The sequence below is a fragment of the Dipodomys merriami genome, unplaced genomic scaffold (assembly GCF_024711535.1).
Source record: "Dipodomys merriami isolate MVZ:Mamm:240054 unplaced genomic scaffold, mDipMer1.0.p SCAF_220, whole genome shotgun sequence".
NCBI lineage: Eukaryota > Metazoa > Chordata > Mammalia > Rodentia > Heteromyidae > Dipodomys > Dipodomys merriami.
The window spans coordinates 32,771-55,597 of record NW_027203605.1 but is presented as its reverse complement, the minus strand read 5'-3'; positions in this window follow the sequence as shown (position 1 = coordinate 55,597).

The window sequence follows — 22,827 nt, the reverse complement described above, 5'->3', positions numbered from 1 at the left end:
TCCCTTTACAACTAGTGACCTATATAACTAGAAACAGCAAAATCCATCCCTTTCAGAAAAAAGGGGTTCATTACTTCATTAGAGACTGTAATTTTCACACACAAGCACATCTGGGATGAGTGTCAGCAAATTTTACATGCACTTTTCACCTGGTGGAAAAGGGAGTGAATCCTTCTTGGTGACTTGAAGGTGGTCCTTCGACCAGAGAGTAGCCCCACTATTGATCCAGAAAGTCTTTCTATAGACTTACCCAAGCTGAGACTAACAGCAATTGAGGTATGGAGGTGCTTACCTATTATTACCAGGTTCTGTTAGCAGGGATACTGCAGTGGCTAAAAAGCCAAATCATCAATCTAAGGTGGGTGAAATGGTACAGTTCCCCAGTGAGTACCCTAATGCTTTTCTGAAACTTCTCCCAGAAGCCTATAGGACATATAGGCCTATAGATCTTGAAGCCCTGGAGAATGAAAAAGCCCTAAATATGGCATTAGTTACCCAGACAGCCCCAAATATTAGAATAAAACTTCAAAAGTCAGAAGGTTTTGAGGGAAAAAGTTTATTCTAATTTGGAAGTAGTCGCCCAGAGGGTGTTTGTTAACAGAGATACCCGGGAAAAAGAGTCTAAAAAGAGGGTTTGAGTTTTGGTAGGAGCACCAGAATAGGGATCAAGAAACTCTTGGCAAAGACAGTACAATTCATTTCCAAATGGCAATAGGGAACCTCTAAGAATACATCAGTGTGCTTATTGCAAACAAAATGGACATTGGGAAAAGGAATGTCCAAGGAGGAGAAAGATAGAAAATGACAGGTTAATTAATCACATTAACCACCTGGAAAATGTCTTCATATCTCTGGAGAAACATGCAAAGGAGCTTGGGGCTCTGAATTCCAACTATGTTCAATTTAAAAAGCAGCCCTCGCCAGGCACTGGTGGCTCACGCCTGTAATCCGAGCTACTCAGGAAGCTGAGATCTGAGGATCACGGTTCAAAGCCAGCCCGGGCAGGAGAGACCGTGAGACTCCTATCTCCAATAAACCACCAGAAAACCAGAAGTGGTGCTTTAGCTCAAGTGGTAGAGCGCTCGCCTTGAGCTGAAGAGCTAAGGGACAGCGCCCAGGCCCAGAGTTCAAGCCCCATGACCGACAAAATAAATAAATAAATAAAAAGCAGCCCTCTGAACTTCAGAAATATGGCAAAGAAAAAATTCCACCCTTCTATCTCAAAACATAGTCTTATAAAAGACTGTGTCTCCAATATGTGCCAGTCAAAACCCACCAAGAGATTAAAAGCACATAGAAAAGCACATTGGAGAAAACAGAGAGAATTATTTGACATGAAGAAAAGATTTGAAGATATAAATTAGGAACTTGTGAGAGTCAAAAATGAGAAGAAAATCCTCAAAAGGAACCTAGAAAACACTCAAAATCAAATGAAATTCAAGTACATTAGCCTGGGTGAGCATGAGGCAAATTAGGGGACCACAGGTCAGAGGCAAACAGAAGCACAGGACAGCAATTTTGCCATCCTTGCTAACCACAAGTGAGGCCAAGAAGAGATCCTGATACCGCATTAAGAAATCATTGCCATGCAAAAGGAGCTGAACCTCATATAAGAATGTATTTGGCTGAAGTACATGTCAATTATTAGCTTTGAAGTGTGTCACCAGAAATTCAAAGCAAAAGAGAAAGAAGGAAAGGGTAGTTAGCAGAGAAGATGGGGAAGTGCTGTGTCATAGAAGATGAGGCCAAGAAAAGTGAAAAGGAAAATATCAGGCCCAAGTTCTCAATTATTAACTAATGCCCTAGGAATAAATTGTAAGTTACATTCCATTTATAAGCCTCAGAGTTCAAGCACTAAAAAGAATGAATATGACCTTAAAGAAAACTTTAACTAAATTAAAGTACAGAAACTGGCAATGTCTAGGTAAGCCTCCTCCACTTCACTCTCCTTTAAGCAAGATGTAGCCCTTATGTTAATGGATTCAATCCCTTGAAATACTTTAGTGTAGAACACCCCCTTGGGTTCCTAAAATTAGGAAGGCTATATTAACAGAAATGTCTAAATACAATCTGCATGTTTTACAACATATTCTTTTATGTACCTATCCTTTAGTAACTAAGGCCCAACGGCTGGATAAGAAAAAGTCCAACTGAAGGGGAGGGACCAAGAAAGTGATGGAACAGCAGGGAAACACCACAGCTCTCTCCAACCAAATACTGAGTTTGGATTTCAATGCTCTGTTTCTCCAAGTGACCCACAAAAAAAGGCAATTACTCAGAGAGATAAAGGAAGTACAAAAAAAAAAAAAAGGGAAAAACCTACAGAAACAGTAAAGTGGGAAGACCCTTCCCCCACCCTTTGTTGGTGATGGCGCTCCATGTTGCGCAGCTTAAGTGATGGGGTTTTGTGCCAAGCTGCTTAAGTGCCCCAGGACTGGACCCTATGAGGACCACACACCCACAAGCATCCCAAGTCTCCCAGGAGACTCCCAAGAGCTGGGCCAACCCAGAATATACAAACAGAAATCTCAGAAGGAAGAGCTGGAACAAAGACTCCCCTCACCCTCCCTGGTACAGCGCCTCTGCCTGGCTGGTACAAGTAGCCCATCCCAGTCAGGAGCAGTAGCAGCTGTCAACAGTGGCAAATGACCCTAGTCTCTCAGGGTGGCACCTCTGTCCTGCTGGTGTAAATAGCCTAGCCTAACCTGGAACAGCAGCAGCAGCTGGCAGTGCTGGCAAACCACCCAGAATTGGGGCACAATGCCTCTTGGCACTTGCCCAGACCAGCCTGGGGAGACAGCGGTGGCTGAGGTGGGGACAGCTACAGTGAACAAGTCCAGACCTGTGGTGGTTTGTGCCTCTCCATACTGGCCTGCATAAGTGGCCCAGCCTAACCTGAGACAACAGCAGTGGTTAACACCTGACTTGTAGTGGGGTGCCTGGCTTGCATAAGTGGCCCAACTGATCCTGGGGCAGTGGCAGCAGCTGGGGTAGTGGAAACAGCTGTGGCAACAGCAGTGGGATCAAGAGTGGCAGCAAACAACTCTGGACCCGTAGTGGGTGTGGCACCTCTCCATACTGGTTTGCATAAGCAGCCCATGGTGGCAAAGGTGGTGAACAAACCTAGACCTGAAGCAGGGTGTGGTGCTGAGCAACCCCAGAAGAGAATCCCTGGGCTGGCTTTGAACTTGAATACACAGATCTGAGCCTCCTGAGTAGCTAGAATTAAAGGTATTCACACCAGTAGGGTCTTCCTCTTGCAACCCCCCTAACTTTTTCTAAAATAGATAATTTCTTAGTTCAAACATGGAATTTAAGCAAATACAAGAGGATCAACATAATACTCTGTATTCTATCTGAGCATAGTGGAATCTCCCAGACTTTCCTGCCTGGGCTGGATTTGAAACGTGATCCTCACATCTCAGCTTCCTGAGGAGCTAGGAGGACAGGTGTGAGCCACCTGTGCCTGGATGATCTGGCCTTACACCACAGTGGACTAGGAGCCCCTGAAATCTTTTCTTTAATTTTCCTGTGCTAGTTTTGGGGCTTGAACTCAGGGTCTGGGATCTGGTCTCTAAAATTTTTCCTTCAAGGTTACCACTTTACCATTTGTGCCACAGCTCCATTTCTAGATTTTGGTAGTTAATTGCCAAGAAGTGTCTCATTAACGTCCTCTCCTGAGCTCGCTTGACCCTCTATCTATATCTCAGTCTCCTGATTAGCTAGGATTTACAGGGGTTGAGCGACTGGTGGAATTGGGCTAGAAGCTTTTCTAAAGCAGGAGTTTTTCCCTGCGTTTGCCCTGACTCCTCCATTCAAAGGAGGCCTGAGGGTCAGGAGTTGTGAAAACAGGTTTCCAGCCACAGGAAATGGCTTTGGGTCCTTGGTGAAAAGAAAAGCTAATCGTCCCCCAGTGCGCTATTCTGGGACCCCACCCTCTGCCCTGTGACTCAAGTCAACTTTGACCCAGACTTGAATATCCTGCCAGACTTTTCTGAAGCCATAACACCTTCATACCATTCACACCACCTGCACTACAGCACACCTCAGGACCTTTGCCCATGCTATACTTTCTGCCTGAGGCTCTCTGTCCTGTACCCACATATTAGAACTACTGTGAAATTTTGGCACTGGGTATATCACATCCTGGAGAAAGTCTTTCCTTCCCTTCTCCATCTTTTTTTTTTAATATTGAGTTGCTAGACATGGAATTTGTGCAGGCTGACTGGCAAATGCTCTATATTGGTGTATGTGTGTGTGTGAGTGTGTGTGTGTGTGTGTGTGTGTGTGTGTGTGTGTGTGTGTGTGTGTGTGTGTGTGTGTGTGTGTGTGTGTGCCAATCCTGGGGTTTGAATTCAGGGCCTGGATGCTATCCTATCCCTGAGGTTTTGTGCTCCAGGCTACCACTGTACTACTTGAACAACAGCTCTTCTTCTGGCTTTTTAGGTGTTTAATTGGAGAAAAGTTTCTTAAATTGACTTTTCCGCTTGCGATTAGGATCCTTCCTCCTGAGTAGCTTACAGGGGTGAGCCACCAGCACTGCCCTCTACCCTACCTCTTACCTATAACCTCGGCCCTCCTCTGAGTCCGAGAAGAATATGTCTCACCAGGCTCAATTTTTTTTGCCCACTGTTGGTGCGTGAACTCAAAGCTCATACATGGGAGAGACTCTAAACATGTGAAGACTGTGACAAATGTTTCCATTTAATTATGTATCATGTTTCAACACTTAATATAATGTTAATGAAAAATGAGTCAATGTCCTAAATTTTTGTGTATAATTTTATAATAGATGTGCAAAATATAATGTGTATAATAATACTAAATACAACAATCAATAAATGAATCAAAGAAAAATACAATACAAAATCAATAATAAAATTATAATCTGAAATTAACATACATATATAAGTATATATCATGTATTACACATGTATAGAAATATTTATTCCATTGCAGGGCCATCATTCAGGCCCTGGGAACTCTATCCTGAATTTGTTTTCCTCAAGGAAAATGAGCTTCACATTCACCCATGGTACAAAAGAGTTACCTGGATGGTGAGCTCAAAAACTAGCAATGACAGAAATACTGGCCCTAGTTCCAAGACAGTGACTTAATTTTTTTAATGGAAGCAGTTATGATTATTCAGTTCCATACTGAGCATTAAAAAAATAGTGTAGAGTTTTGTACAGCTATTCAAACATCCTGCCCTTACTTCCAAAGTGCTTCTCTGAGAACTACATTGTTTCTCCTTTTTTGTATGTTTTTTATTGTAAAAATGTTCTACAGAGGGGTTACAGTTCCAGGAGCAAGGTAATGAGTACATTTCCTATTGAGCATTGTTTACTCCTCCTGTGTTTTTCCCCTATCATCCCTTCCCTCCCATCTCCACAACTACATCCCCCTGCTGAGTTCAGTGACTTAGTTTTTCATTTTTGGTTGGCACAAGGCTTGAACTCAAGTAATGGCAACTTTTCGCTCACATTGCTACAGATTTACCAAGACCCTGAGTTCAAATCCCATGCTTTAAATTAAAACTTGCAGAAATTCCAAACTAGGGAGCTTTATTTTTTAAATTTAGTTAAATAATTATACATATATATACATATGTATATATATACATATGTATGTATATATATATATATATATATATATATATATATATATATATATATGTTGATTTTGGCCAAGCATGGGGCTTGAACACAGGTCGTGGAAATTCTACTTCAGCTTGGATATGCCTTAGCTGGGGTACAGTCTCTGGACCCATAGCCGATCCTGGGCCAAGAGGGCTTTCAGGAAGAAAAAATCGTTGGAAAGCACAAAAAGTGGTGAGCTGCAGAGAGCTGGGGTTTTACGATTTTTTTTCTTTGAACAGTGACCATCCTGGGTCTGAATGACAAAGCTGTAAAGTGGACCTGACCTGCCATTGCTGGTGGCTGGCAGGCTATCAATGAAGCCATAGGCCAACCTGTCAACATAGTCCCTGGGTGAAATCATAGTTCTGACATCAATCACAGGAGATCACAAGAGACTCATTCTTATGCATAGGAATACTGATTGAAAGAGAAGTTTATTCATCGGTCTACTCTAAAGTTGTATGCAGTAATCCTAGAATGCTGATTGAGCTTAATTAATAGTTTATTAAGCATGAAAAGAGCAATATTCCTTCAATTGCGGTTTAATAAATACCTAAGAGTTGGTAGGAACATAGTGGGTGTCATTCTATCATACATAGACGGCTATGGAACTCTTTACAAATATGTATATTTATTTGTATACCTCCGTCTGCCTATCCATGTATCCCTGTTTTGGCCAAACCTGGGGGTCGATCTCAGATCCTAGGAACCACTTGACATCTTCATTGGCTAGAGGCTGCCATGCTCAAACTCACCCAATCCTGAATTGGGCCTGCTAGGCAGTAAGTTCAGATCCTGGCACTGCCAGGCATAATTGAGAACACATCTAACATCTAGATCTTATGTGACAGGATGTAAACAATGTAATAAATGCTATAGGTGTCATCAGAGTCAATAAAATAAATTCTAAATAAATGAATGACACAAGAAATAAAATAACCACACCGAACACAATATGGACTGAACATCTGTAAGGAAGTATAAATACTATATTTGAAATATATATAAGGAGGGCTGGGAAGGTGGCTCAGTGGTAGAGCTCCTGCCTTGCATGCATGAGGCCCTGGGCTCAATTCCTCAGCACCACATAAGCAGAAAAAAACGCCGGCAGTGGCGCTGTGGCTCAAGTGGTAGAGCACTAACCTTGAGATGATGAACTGAGGGACAGCGCCCAGGCCCAGAGTTTAGGCCCAAAAGTGGCCCCCCAAAAAATTATATACGGAGAATCTTTTCTATGCCTGAGGCTTGAATTCAGTCCCCCTATGCGGAGGGATTGGCGGGAGATCTTGAGGTACTAGTTTCTGGCCTGGGAAGAGTCATGGAATGTGATTGATCTCATCCTTGAATGAGTAGTTTGTGCATGATGCAAGTAGGAAATGATAGGCAAGACTCATGGAGTATCGATTATTTGTAAAGAAGTTGATGAAGCATGACAATAATCATCACAGTCATGAAATGGAGGCATCAGTAAAGATCCAAGAATCTGTATTCACACAGATTTGATTCCACCACAGGTTACCATCTCTCCTACTCTATACATGCATACTACCTTCAGCTTATGAATGGATGACTGCTATGCTCACCACTCTCCCCTGGGAGGGGGGCTCAATCGCAGGTTCCAAAGGCTGGTGTGCTCATGTGGACAAATTCACCACTTGGTCCTGCTAGGCACCGAGTTCAGATTCCCTGCCCTGCCAAAATATTTATCTTGATGTCAGAAGTCAATCATTGCACCTGTTTTCTTTCTGTGCAAGTCCTGGATCTCAGCTAGGATGGACAATGCTTGAGCCACCCTGTGGCCATGGGAATAAGTTGTTATCCATGTCAGCCCAGTTATTCCTGTCATCATATACTCAAGAAAATACACAATACACCCATGAATAGCATACAAAATAAAGAGAATAACTACACTCAATGAACGATGCAGTCCACATACGGATGTGAATATACATCCCATGTTTCAATGATCATTGAGGACTATTTTGGCCTCCCTGGGGCTCGATCACAGTTACTGGGAATGGCCCAGCTCCTTAGTGGCTCACAGTCTGGTGTGATCACGTGGACCCATTGGGCAGTTTGGCCTCCTAGGCCCAAAGTTTGAGTCCCAGCACTGCCAAAAATTCACCCTGATGTAAGAAACCAGTCGTTGCACTTGTTTTCCTGTACTGTGCAAGTTCTGGGGCTCAGCTAGGAAGGAGAATGTATATGCAACTCTATACTCATGGGAATAGGTTGTCATCAAGGAAATACACAATACATCAATGAATAAGACACAAAACAAAGAGAATGACTACACCAAACGCAAGATGCCGCCCACCCATGTTTGGAAATATAGATCCTCTATTTAATTATGAATTTATGACTATATTGGCCCCCACCAGAGCTCCATCTCAGGTCCCAGGAATGGCCTAGTTCCTTAGTGGCTCAAAGCCTGGTGTGCTCACCATGACCCATTCACCAATTGGGCCTGCTAGGTTTGCGTTCAAATTCCTGCACTACCAAACTATTTATTCTGATGTGAGAAGCCTAAGGTGGCACAGGTTTTCCTGTCCTGTGAATGTCCTGGGTCTCATTGAGGATGGAGAATGCTATATTGGTAACTCTTAGCCATGGGAATAGGTTGTCATCCATGTCAGCACAGTTATATCTGTCACCCCATACGCAATAAAATACACAATACATCCATGAAAAAGACACAAAATAGAAAGAATAACTACACTGAATGCAAGATGCATACCACACCTGTAAGTAAAGAAAAATCTTATGTTTTAAAAAGGTGGGCTTGTTATTTTGTCCAGTGCTGGGGCTTCAAATCAGGCCCTGCACCAGGCCTGACATTCTACTCTTCAAAGATGGTGAGCTTCCCCTTCTTCCACAGTGCAACAGAATTACCCAGACCTGAGCTAAAAATCCCAGCACTGACAAAAGATTCATATTGATGTCAGAAACTAAAAATCCCAGCACTGACAAAAGATTCATACTGATGTCAGAAGCCAGTCATTGTGACTTTTATCCTCTCCTGTGAAAGTCCTGGGTCACAAATATGATGGAGAATGCATGGACAACACTGTAACCTTGGTAATGGGTTCTCATCCATGTCAGCACTGTCATAGCAGTCACCATACTTATTAAAATACACAATACCTCCATGAATTAGAGACAAAATAAGGAGAATAATTGCACTGAACCCAAGATGCTAACCAAACATATATGTCAATATAGATCCTTTGTTTAAATTATGAATTTCTGACTATAGTGGACCACCCTTGGGATCAATGTCATATTTTGGGATTGGCCACACTCCTTAGTTGCTCACAGGTTCATATGATTACCTTGACTGATTGGCCAATTTGTTTTGCTCTGCCCTGAGTTCAGACACCAGCACTATCAACAAGTGGTTCGTGGAGTAAGAAGGAGAGTGTGAACCTTTTTTTCCTTTTCTCTGAGAATCCTGGGGGTAAGGCATGAGAGAGAACATTTCTACAAATCTAGATGTTCTGTGACAGGTTGTCATCAATGTAATAAACACATTGAGTACATAAATGAATAAAACAGAAGATACAAGGAACAACCCCACCAAACATGTATGGACTGAATATATATAGGTAAGTATAAATCCTATTTTTACAATATATAGAAATAGTATGATTTCCAGGTCTGGGTCTTGAATTCAGGACTAGTGAACAGACCTGACTTTTTTATTTTCATGTAAGGTGATCTTCCCCTTTATGCACATTGCTGGAGATTTACCCAGAGCCTGAGTTACAATCCAAAGCCTGTAAGAATAAACTGTGTGAATTGCAAGCCAGGGAGTTAATTTTTTCCTCAGCATGGGTCTTGAACTCAGGTCGTGGCAACACTGCCTCAGCTTTGATCACAGTAGGATGGGTTGCAGCCACTGGACACACAGGTGATTCTGGGATTCTACACCCCCACGTGTTGCAAGGAAAACAATGCACAGATAAAATGTGGCTTTTTATGTTTTCTTCCTTTGCACAGTGACCCTTCTGGGTCTGAATGACACTGTTGCAAAGGGTACTTCACCTTGCATTTCTGAAGGCTGGCAGACAATCAAGGAAACCATAGGCTCACGTGGCAACATAGGCCCTCATTTCAAATCCCCATACTGACACCAACCAATGGCAGGAAGTATTAAGAAACTGGTTCCCATCCAAAGGCATAACACTGGAATTTTGTCAATGTCACAGTTGAATGAGTTGATCGTGAATGATGATCCTATAAAATTAAACAGCATCATTTCAGAAGGCTGATTGATTTTATTTAATATTTATGAAGCATTAAAAGAATATTATTACTTACAGGAACACAATAATTTCAGGACACTCAGTGCTTTCATTAATATTTTAAGGATGAAAACAATAACATTAATTACATGGATGCATAATAAATACCCAGGAATTGGTAGGAATATAGTCTATATAACTGAATAATGTATAAACATCTCTGGCACTCTATAAACACACACACACACACATGACATCTACATGTCAATCTGTTCTTCTTTGGTTAACCCCAGGGGTTCTCAGATCCTGGGAACAACCTGCACCTCAATTTCCCCCAGGATGGCATGTTTGCACTCACCCATTCATGAATTTGGCCTTGTAGGCCATGAGTTCAGATGTCAGTACTCCCAAACAATGAGTTGTGGAGTAAGAGGATGATGGTGACACATGGATTCCTTTACTGTGCATCTTCTTTGTGTCAGGTATGAAGTGCAATACATCTGTAGACCTATATCCTATGTAGTCAATGTTTTATGTGCTATAATAGTCAATACAATAAATGGTCAATACATGAATAAAACAAAAAATAAAATAACTACTCTGAATGCAATACGGAGTCAACATATGTATAAGAATATAAAACATATATGTAAATTGTACATGAATAGGGTGTTTTCTAGTGCTGGTGATCGTTTTCAAGCCTAAGGAACAAATTTGAATTTTTTGACTTTAAGGAAGCAAGCTTCCTCTTCCCACACAGTGCAACAGAGGTACCCAGACTATGAGTTCCAATCCCAGTCCTTGTAGAAAAAACTCACCTTTATAGTATTTGAGGCCCAATTCTTAGGTATTTCATTATGCCTCCATTTGATGAATGTGATTGCTTAAATGCTTAATAAAATATTAACTAAAATCAATCAGTGTCATGTAATATAATTGTGTATAATTTTATCCTAGAATCATTCAAGAACTGTTCGTTCAATCATGACTTACATCACATTACATTGGTAATCATATGGATAGGAACAAGTTTCTTAGGATCTCCTACCATTTGGAGGTGGCACGACCAGGATTTGAATTGTGGGCTCCAGCTCCCACCACTTCAACCCGAGCATCGGGAACTCACCAGTCTGTCCAAGAACATCAACAAGGCCAATGATTAGGCAGGCACCAGTGGCTCTCAGCAGTCCTTCTTGATACTTACAAGGCTGTGAATAGAGGATCATGGTCAAAGTCACCCTAAGCAGGAAAATCCTTGAGACCCCTGTCCAACTTCAGTGCCAACAAAGCCAGAAACCTTGTGGCTCTAGTGTAGAGGACCAGCCTTGAGCAAAAGCAGCTCATGAACTACTGTGCCCAGATCCTAAGTTCAAAGTCTGGGACTGGCAAAAAACAGAACTATACAGCAATCTGTGTAGCCATCCAGTTAAAGCAGGTCACCCTATTCTCTCCAACTGAATTGGACAGAATTTCCTGGGAAAAAGGCTGGGAGAACCACTGTCATCTTGACTCTGCCCATGCTGCTTGCTTCACAGGATTCTGGCCACACCCCCATTCTTTCATGCTTCTTTCTGACCAATGGGATACAAGAATGGTGGCCATGCCCACATTCCATGCTGCCAGGTAGCACTGGGATTCTCTCTGTTAGTTTACACCACTACCAGCAGTTCAGGAAGGTAGAAGGGGCTGAGTCCTGAGGAAGAGACTTGAGGTGACTTTGGAGTATAGTAGAAAATTGATGCTCCCACCCCACCTGACCCCTCCCCTCCCTTCACGCAGTGCCAGGTTTCAAACCTCAATCAATGTCTAGCTGCCAGCCGGCCTAAATCCCAGACCTGGTCCCTGCCCGTAGTCTTCTGCTCTGGGCCCATGTGTCCACAATGCTGGCGCCATCGCTGCTGCCCCAATTGGAGCAGCTGCCAACAGCTTCTCCCTGCAGCACAGGTGAGTTTCTGTCCCAACAACAACGTACGCTGGGTCAAACACCCCTCTGGGGGCACCATGACCCCCCTGCTTGTTTCCTCTCCATGGCGCTGATGAGCCACCTTTCTGTCTTGAGGATTTCTGAGATAGAAACTACAAATATGCTCAGGCTGGGCTGGATCACGGTCCTCCTGTGAAAGGTATGCTCCACCAGGCCTGGTCCTCTGTAATTGGGATTGTAGACATGTGGTGTCATGCTCAGTCATCGGTTAACATGGAGTATCCTAAACTCAGTCCATAGCAGCGGATTCTTGACCACACGCGAAGCTCTTGGTAGGGCCTCAACCATTGGACCTCAGTCTCCTCACAGGACAGTTGTGAGGAAACAAGGGATTTATACAGAGCGATCTCTGGAAAAGAGAGGGAATGGCCTTCAGATAAGGTTTTGGCAATTCTGTGAGCATATGACAGGAAGATACCAGAAAGGGCTCAGGTGGGGCCTGTTATTAATCATGCAACAGGTGTGGGATTATGAACCGAAACATGGCTCTCTTTCATTACTACCCTATCCCAATGAGGAAGGGGATCCTTCACTTTGTTCAGTTTTGCAGCTGGGGAATCCGAGGCAAAGAGAAACCAGATGACCTACTTATGACCTCAAGTTCACAGGAAGCTCGGCCTGACTTCTCTACCATGCTCCCTAGGACAATGGGTGCTATTCAGTCCACTTCTTGTGGTGGGAAGTCCACTTCTTTCAATCTTGGTTCTTGAACTCTAGGATTGGGCATTGTTCCCGAGCTCTTCAGCTCAAGGCTAGGGCTATATCACTTGATACCACAGTGCCACTTCCAGTTTTCTGGTGGTTCTTTGGAGATAAGATTCTCAAACACGTTCCTCCAGGGCTGTCTATGAACCATGATCCTCATATCTCAGCCTCCAGTGTAGTTAGGATTAGAGTTTTATGCCACTGGCACCTGATTTAAGTGTAATTCTGATTTTCTCTCCCTCTCTCCCTCTCTCCCTTTCTCCCTCTCTCCCTATCTCCCACTCTCCCTCCCTCCCTCCCTCCCTCCCTCCCTCTCTCTCTCTCTCTCTCTCTCTCTCTCTCTCTCTCTCTCTCTCTCTCTCTCTCTCTCTCTTTTCTCTCTCACTGTAGCTCTCAGGAACGGGTAGAATGGGTGCTGTAGGAGGTGGGCCAATGTCCCCAGGTAGCTGGAACCCAAGATGGCCCACTCATTCTGGAGTTGGGCTGTGGGTAGGGAGCTGTCTCGTTCAGCATGTTGATACTTCTCCATGAGATCAGCCCTCTGAGCTCTTGCAAGACTGTCAGGGTTATTCATTTTCCATCTAGCCTTACTGGATTTATTATATTGTATTCTTTTCTACATTATTTTCTAGCACCTGGCCAATATTATGGTACATAGTTACTGAATGAAAATGTAATGTTAACTTAAGAAAGTCATTTAGGGATCTGGGAATGTGGCTTCATGATATGATGATTGCCTAGCATGCATGAAACCCTGAATTCAATTCCTCAGTACCACATAAACAGAAAAACACTGGAAATGGTGCTGTGCCTCAAGTGGTACAGTGATTGCCTTGAGCAAAAAAGCAAAAAAAAAAAACCCAAAGCAAAAAACATTTAATTAGTAAATGCAAAATAAAGAACCCATACTTGGAATATGTAATTGCTCCTGCCATACTGACACCTGACAATAGTCCATAATTCATGTACTTTTTCTTATATTAGGATATTCTGTTGAAAAAAAGTTTTGTTCATTAGGTCAGAGCAATTAATGTCTTGAATGTGCTTAGATGTCAGGTGAAGATTAATTCTCGAAATTCAAAGATTCCAGGTTTTTGAATGGTCTCTGCTAATCACAATGAGAAGGGTAGTCTAAGTGAGATTTGGAAATCTTTTTGGTTATTCATGGCACCACAACGGCAGAGGCAAATTAACAGTTGTGACAGAAGAGAAGGAATAACTCCAGAGTTAATGAATAAATGATAGTTACTAACGTATACCAGAAACGTTATAGAGAACCATTTTTGGTTATTGAACAAATAGTTATCAACTAGTCTTATTCTGCATTACCTTTAGCATTCTAAATCTCTTAGGCTACTTCTTAATCTCTGTGTAATACATGTATCTCCTTCTGTGCTGTTTTTTCTTACCTTAAATTCTTTGCTTTCTAAAAATCTCAGTCTTTCTATATTTCTCTATGAACATTTCCTGATACTAAATACAACTACACAGACTGCAGAGAATGCTAACTAAGGGTCCCATAGCTCATGAGTCATTAATGAAACAACATGGAAAGGAGGACATATTTATTGTTACCTCAAATTTTCTGAAAAGCTGCAATGCGATCATTTGATTCAAATTTCCATTATTTGTCTACATAGTGTCATTCAGTGCACATAAATGCAAATATGAGCTGGGTGCTGGTGGATCACGCCTGGAATCCTAGCTATTCAGGAATCCTGAGGATTGCGGTTCAAAGACAGCCTGGTCAGGAATGTCCATGAGACACTTATCTTCAATTAACCACCTGAAACCCGGAAGTGGTGCTGTAGCTTGAGCGCTAGAGCACTCGATTTGAGCTGAAGAGCTGTGGGAGTGCGCCCAGGATCAGAGTTCAAGCCCCACAACAAACAAAAAGTGCAAATATTACCTTAAGTTTCCCCAAAAGGAAGGACAAGATCAATAATCTTCCCAAGCAGAAAAAATAATTTCAAAATGATTCAGTGCACCTACTTTTGCTGAGTTATTTAAGTTATGGCTTCTTTGCTAGACATATTCTCTTCCTTTAAAAATTGTCAAATACTAGCTTTACAATAAACTTCATCTAATATTTTTTGTTTCAAAAGAGATGTCTATACAGTTGATGTCACTTAGCTTTCTTACTATCTTAATTCAAAGCCAAACCAGGCAGGAGAGTATGTCAAACTCTTATCGCAAATTGAACACCAAAAAACCAGAAGTGGAGTTTTGGCTCAAACAGTAGATTACTAGCTTTGGGGGCAGGTGGGCAGGAAAGACAACTGTTCAGGGACAGGATCCAGCCTCTGGGTTCAAGCCCCAGGACTAGCACAAACTAAACAAACAAGCAAATAAAAATCCCAGATTTATCTTTGGGGCCCTCCTTACCGGTGAACTGGTCAGAGTAGAGGCTTCTTTTGCTGATCATATTGACTGGATCCTGCTGTTTTGGAATCCTTGTTGCTCTGGAGAACTCAGAACCAGACCAAAGGAATTGATAACTGACTCCTGCATCGAGAATCATCTCAGGGGTGAAATATCCATCTATAAGACACTTTAAAACCTCTATGTCTTTGTTACTTTGCAGGAGAACACTTTTAAAACAATGTTATTTCCTTTTGTTTTATACTGGCCTTCAAATGGTACATTATTTCTTTTTGTAACACTATGAACTAGAAGTTTACAGAAAAAAATTATATGAGTAAAGAACACACTCAAAAAGCCAGGGACAGAGTTTCCTTCAAGCCTTGGGATACTTTTCTTGTACAGTAAAAAGGAAAGCACAAGGTAACTTGAACTTTGTTTTTCCTCTATGTTCCATTCCTCTCCTGGGGTCAGTTTCCACATCCAGTAACAGTTACTTCCAGTAACAATCGATGGTGCTGTTTGAGGTATAGTTAATGTTTTCTGGCTTCACTGCAAGAAGACTAGAACACCTATGGACCTGAGGTAAAATGTATTTCAGAGAAAATTTAGTAAAGAGAAAATATGAAATTTATATTGCTTATAAATATATTATACATGAGTACATTGAGTTCAAACTTTGTAAGTTCTCTGTAAGTTAAGGCGAATTTTAAATAGGAAGAAGGTTTTCAGAACATTCTTTTTGTGACTGTACGTGCTGTTCATTATTTCCCAAGTATGCATGAGCTAACAGTAAGGAAACAATAGCAATAATAGGAGAAAGAGAAGTTCTGGGTTTAAGTATAAGGGTTCCATACAGTATAGAAGACTACAAATAAGCAACATTGAAACAATAAAGCCAAGTCCAGTATGTAGATTTATGAGAGTGATATACAGAAAGCAAGACTCCTATGTAGAACATGAAGTATGAGGCCACTCCCATTCTAAATCATGCTTGCTAATCATGCAACTTTGTAGAAAGTACAATGGAAGAATAATTCTGTTTTCAATGCAAGTCAGATATAAAAGCATGGATTTAACTGGAAAAATGTCCATCTTGTGAGAGCAGGGATTATGCTAGCAATAAACTGGTGCCTAAGATCTCATTTCTTTTTTTTCTTTACACACACACACAGACACACAGACACACAGACACAAACACACACACATACACACACACACATTTATATATATATATATATATATATATATATATATATATATTGGTTGGCGGTGATCTTGGGACTTGAACTCTGGGCCTGCGAGCTGTCTCTCTGCTATTCAGCTCAAGCTAATGCTCTACCACTTGATCCACAGTGCCAATTCCAGTTTTCTTTTACTTAATTTGAGACAAGAGTCTCTGGGACTTTCCTACCGGGGCTGGCTTTGAACCTCAATCCTCATATCTCACCATGACCCAGCTTACGATCACATTCCTAACAGTGTACACTCAAGATGTGTAATGTGTCTGTTCATCTATCTTTATAAGAATTCTTTAGTTAGGGCTGAAAGGTGTCTCAGAGGTACAGAGCTTGCCTCGCATGCATGAGGCCCTTGGTTCGATTCCTCAGTACCAGTTAAGCAAAAAAGAAAAAAGCCAAAATTGGCGCTGTGATTCAAGTTGTAGAGGGCTAGCCGTGAGCTGAATTGCTGAGGGACAGAGCCCAGGACAAGAGTTCAGGCACCATGACCAGACACCCAACCAAAACAACAACAAAAAAAAGAATTGTAAGTGAAGTAAGCCAGGCCCAAAGAAGCATAGGTCCCATGGTTTCCCTTATTTGCAATATCTAGTATAGGTATGAGTCAAGCGGCAAAGGTCAGATAATGTGATGTTAGGAAAATGAACCCTTAAATATGTATTTTAATGTTTTCGTTTCTTTCATGCATGTGTTTCTAACGCATTTATAAGATTATTTCTTTGTTGTTTTGTATGTCCCTCCCCCACAGTGTAACCCCCGCTTTCACTATATTTGATGTCAGTATAACATGTGGAGGAGATGGGGACAAACAAGTCGTTTAAGGATTCAGGTGGACCTGGTGCAACAATGAGAAGTACAAAATGTCATGTCAAAACCAGCTTTACAATGTCGGTGTGGGGGGGGAGGGGGGTATAATTGGGTGGGGGGAGGGGGGTAAAATTGGGTGGGGGGAGGGGGGAGGCGGGGAAGGGAAGTGAAGGGTAAACAAAGGAGGAGGCTGCAATGCTTGGTAAGAAATGTATGCATTATCCTGCCCATGTAATTGTAGCCCCTCTGTACAGTATGTTCTCAAATAAAATAAAATACAATTTTAAAAAAAAACACTAGAATTAAGTGATAATTTTTAATATTTGAAAGTCCTCAAATGAACTTCCTTCAAATAAGTTTGAGAATATTACATTGGTAGGGATCAGAGATAGTAAGAATCAATAATCATTATTAAAGGGATCAGATCCATGGAGGAATGAATCAGAGATCTGGCAGGTGCATTTGAAAATGTTCATATCCTGTATCAAATGTTAGAACATCTTTGAAAATAGTAGATAAAGTCTAAGCAGTCACTCTGGTGTATAATATCACTGGAGAAGTTCAGAATTGGTAGTCTATATCTAGATTAAATAAACCAAGAAACTATGGCAGGGCAATGTGATACAAGCTTAGAATTCTAGCACTGAGATTAAGACAGGAGATTAGAGAATGGAATTTCATAGTGATACCTTCCCTGGACCAAGGTGTATAATTTTGTCTTAATAAAACAAAACAAACAAGAAAGGAATACATAGTTGGACATTTGGGCTGATTTTGTCATTATGTTTTGAGAAGTCAAATTTCCTGTTGAAATGCAACTCATACTTAATCCTCACTTGTATTTTAAATTCTCTCTTCATTACAGAACATTCCTAGATGCAAAATGACTCATGATTCCCATCCAATTTTGAAAAAATAAGTTATCATCATTCTGTTGTAACCCAAAGAAATGATGAAGAATTACACAAGCTTAAGCTTGGAAAAATAGCAAAGTTCGTCTAATGAAGGATTTTGAAGATCTTGCTAAATTAGAATTTAGATTTAAAATATTTTGGTTTTGTTTGTAATTTTATATTCTATAGGATTGTACAAAATTGTTTTTAAGTAGAGGGTTTAATTGACATTCACAAATGATTTTGCATTCTATGTGCCTAGAATATTCTTTCAAAAACTTAGTAAATAGATAATTCCAACAGTTCATGTATTAAATGATAATGTGAATGTTGTAGACAGAGTTGCCAACAAATTGATGACATTAATTTATAAATTTAGAATAAGAGAAATTTTTGGAGTCTTTAGTATAGCATGGTATGAAGAGCATAATCGTGTGACATCTTCTTTCTTCTACCTGTATGTAACACAGGAAGCAATTTCCTTAATTATTTGCTACTGTATACACTGAGAAAAATGTTACGTTTGGGGTTTGATTTTATTTTTGTTTTTGTTTTATTGGTTTGTCCTAGGGCTTTTACTCTGGGCCTGGACACTGTCTCTGAGCCTGTTTATGCTCAAGGCTCGTGCCCTACCACTTCAACCTCAGTGCCACTTGCATTTGGGTTTTGCTGAGAAGTTTATTGGAGATAAGAATCTAGGGAATCTTTCTGCCTGGGTGGGCTTTCAACTGTAATCTTCCAATCTTAGCATCCAGAATTTATATGATAGCTAAAAATTATAAATATAAGTAATATTTGCAAATGTTCTGATCTCAAAAATACCAGTGGGGGGAAAATGATGCAACCCAGTTTATTGTGGTGTTCTTACCAGAACATGAATCGCATCACATTAGCAGAGTTGTATTTTTTCACAATAGAGATAAGCTATTCATCATATGAATTAAGGGAAGTTTGAGATGCACCCTAAAAGTTGGAGAATTTTGGGCTAGGATGACTCTATATCATAAATATTGGTATTGGTGGTCATAAAAATAATAGCTTATTGTGATAAACAATTGCTTACTCTTGAAGAATTAATTATTACCGATGCTACATAGTTTTATCCTCTACCAGAACATGGTTATTTTTCTGTTGTCCCTCAATCTGTAACACCCCATTGGAAAATGCATCTATTGCAAAATTACATAACATGCAAGCCGGTATTGTTTTGAATCTCTCAGGTATGGAATCTTCAGAATTTGAAAATGAGTAATTACTAGTCATTGGATTGTTGACGAACACATATATTCTGTCTTCTTAACAACTTATTTACTTTTACAAGTTATTTGTTTCCATAGAATTAAACTGTTTTCGCTTTTAGTATGAGAAAGTACTATATTTATTCTTTTTTCAAAATATTGGTAAGTATATTGTGAAAATATTGTCTAGTCGGATAGCATTCAAGTTGATGGTCCTCTGATTAAAAAGGGGTAATTAATTCAAATTAGACACCAAAAGTATGGAATTTTAAAAAGTTATTACATAAAGAGTACTATGTACTTTACCAATACAGTGAAATTTTATTTCATGCAGCTTATTTTTTAAATTTAATTTTATTGTCAAAGTGATGTACAGTGTGGTTACAGTAATTTTAAGGTAGTGAATACATAACTTTTCAAACTTGTTACCCCTTCCCTCATTTTCTTCACAGTTTTCCTTCACCCCAGTACCCCTCACAAGTTGTAATGTACATTTCCAACATATTGTCTTGTGAGTATTGCTATTGCATTGGTTTGCCTTTGTCCTTTGTCTCACCATTTTGTTGTTCCTCTTCCCTTCCCTAATTAAGGTAAATATATACACAATACACAGGCTACCAAAATCAAATACAGCAGGGAAAAAAGCATAGGGGAAAACCCCAAAAGAAAATGGAAATCACATAGTACATTAAAAACAACAATCGCAAATAATACTCTCTGTTTCCATATCTTGGAGTTCATTTTGCTTATCATCAGATTATAAGGTTATATATATGCATAACAAAGCTACTGGAAAATAGTAGTTTCATGGACACTATATCATGAAAACAACATGTTAACTGTTTTTGATATTAAAGGTGGAGTTAGGATTGATGAACTTGTGGTTCTAATAAAGGAATTTCAAAAGAGTTTTAAAATTATGACAGGTTTGGCTGGGAAGGTGGCTCAGTGGTAAGAGCGCTTCCCTTGCATGCCTGAGGCCCTGGGTTCGATTCCTCAGCACCACATAAGCAAAAAGAAAAAAAAGCCGGAAGTGGTGCTGTGGCTCAGGTGGTAGAGCGCTAGCCTTGAGCTGAAGAGCTGAGCTACAGCGCCCAGGCCCAGAGTTCAGGCCCCACGACTGCACATCCCCCAAAACTGACAGGTAAATTTTAATTTGTTCAAACTTTTTAACAACTTAGCCTATTATGAAAATTTAAAATTTCTTGGGAAAATAGGCTTTCATGCAAAATAATCTATGGAGACTTAACTGAGAGGGAGCAAAGTGGGTGAAGATGGCTCATGTTCATACTAAACAAACAAACCTCAGAACCCTTGTTATAAGTCCTGTAGGTTCCCTTGAGAATTGTCCTTACCCAGGAAATCTACTCACTGTGTGAAACAAGGTTGTAGTGGAATTTAAATTCAACGTTCTTAAAAAAAAATCAAAATTTGTGTATTGCCTTTAATTACCAAACAGTAATTCTCTGAAAAAGATAATTTGGGTCAAAATATTTAGGGAAAAAGTGCACTCAAAAATGTTTGTAATACGTTCTACAATGTCTTTGCATGTGAAGCACTGAACTACAGAAAAAATCCTGATTGGATACTTGAAACCAATGATTTCACATTTCTTAGTAGCTCAAAAATATAATATCCTTATTAACTTGAGATAGTGAAGACTTCTCTTATTACATAAGCCAAAAAGTTTTGGGATCAGAAAAGAATTGAGCAAATTGAAAAATCAAGAAAACGCGTTCTTAGAAGCCCTAGCTAAGCATATTGGCTTCAGCAGTGGAGGGAGGCCAAACTTTTTGATATATTGTCTTAATATTTTTGCTACCTAAAGTGATTTTACAGAGCCTATTTAGCTCACTACAATTTAGAATGGATTGAATGAAGACATGAAAATAAATTCCACATCCAAATAAAAGAGTTTTAAAAGAGAAACCATGAAGATGTAGCAGTGGGGAAGGACTTATAGTCCTTCACCTTCACTAGACTTGAAGCCAAGAATCTGTGATTAATTGGAAATCAAGCAAGAGCTAAGAGAAGGACAGAGACATAGGACATAGGAGCATTGTCATTTTGTAACAAACACTGTCATAAAAGGTATGGATGATTTAACTCTATTCTTTTCCATACATCCTTCTGAGCAAATGCAAGACCAAGAGAAAGATAATCTATTGAAATAATTTTTGAAAGAATAACTTCACTGATCCTGATATGGTATCTAAAGAGAGTCTTAAGAGAGAAGATAAAAGTGAAGTATTCTTCGGTTTCCTCTAAGCATTTTGTTAGCAAAGTATATCTTTGAGGTTAGAAGTGATTGAACCAAAAAGTGGTGGAGTACCCATGTTTTTTAAAAATTTTTATTTTATTTGTGAACATACTGTACAGAGGGGTTACAATTACATGGGCAAGATAATGCATACATTTCTTACCAAGCATTGCAGCCTCCTCCTTTGTTTACGCTTTACCTCCCTTCACAGCCTCCCACTCACCCCCCACCCAATCCTTCCTCCCATCCCCCCCCACCGACATTGTAAAGCTCATTTTTGACATGACAATTTGTACTTCTCATTGTTGCAACAGGTCCAACTGAATCCTTAAACGACATGTTTTTCCCCATCTCCTCCACAAGTTATACTGACATCAAATATATTGAAAGTGGGGGTTATACTGTGGGGGAGGGACATACAAAGCAACAAAGAAATAATCTTATAAATGCATTAGAAACACATGCATGAAACAAAAAAATACATTAAAATACCTATCTAAGGATTCATTTTCCTAACATCACATTATCTGACTTTTTCCGCCTGACTCATACATATACTAGATATTGCAAATAAGAGAAACCATGGGACCTGTGTTACTTTGTGCCTGGCTTACTTCACTTACTATAATTTTTTCCAATTTTTTCCATTTCCTAACAAATGGCGCAATGACATTCTTTCTGATGGACGCATACCATTCCATTGTGTATATATAACATATTTTCTTGATCCATTCATCTACTGAAGGGCATCTGGGTTGGTTCCATATCTTAGCTATGGTAAATAATGTTGCAATATACATAGTTGTGCTGGTAGCTTTAGTGTGGTCTTTGTAAACATTTGGGTAAATGCCCAAAAGTGGGATTGCTGGGTCATAGGGGAGCTCTATGTGAAGTCTTTTGAGGAACCTCCATACTTCTTTCCAAAGTGGTTGAGCAAGTTTACATTCCCACCAACAGTGAAGTAAGGTTCCCTTCTGTCCATATCCCCTCCATCATCTGTTGTTAGAGTTCTTGATTTTTGCCATTCTAACTCGAGTGAGGTGGTATCTCAATGTTGCTTTGATTTGCATTTCTTTTATGGCTAGGGATGTTGAGCATTTCTTCATGTGTCTATTGGCCATCCTTCTTTCTTCTTCACAGAAGTTTCTCTTTAAGTCATTAGCCCACTTATTTATTGGGCAGTTGTTTCTTTGAGGATTTGTTGTTGGGGGATTTAATATTTTGAGTTCCAAGTATATTTTAGATATGAGACCCTTGTAAATTGTATGGCTAGTGAAGACCTTCTCCCAATCCGTGGGCTTTCTAGTGATCTGGCTAGCTATGTCCTTGGCCAGGCAGAAGCTCTGCAATTGCATGCAATCCCATTTGTCCAACCTTTTTTATATTTTTATTTTTTGTGTTTTTGGGTCTCTATTAAGAAAATTTCGGCCTGTGTCAAGGACACCTAGGGTTTCT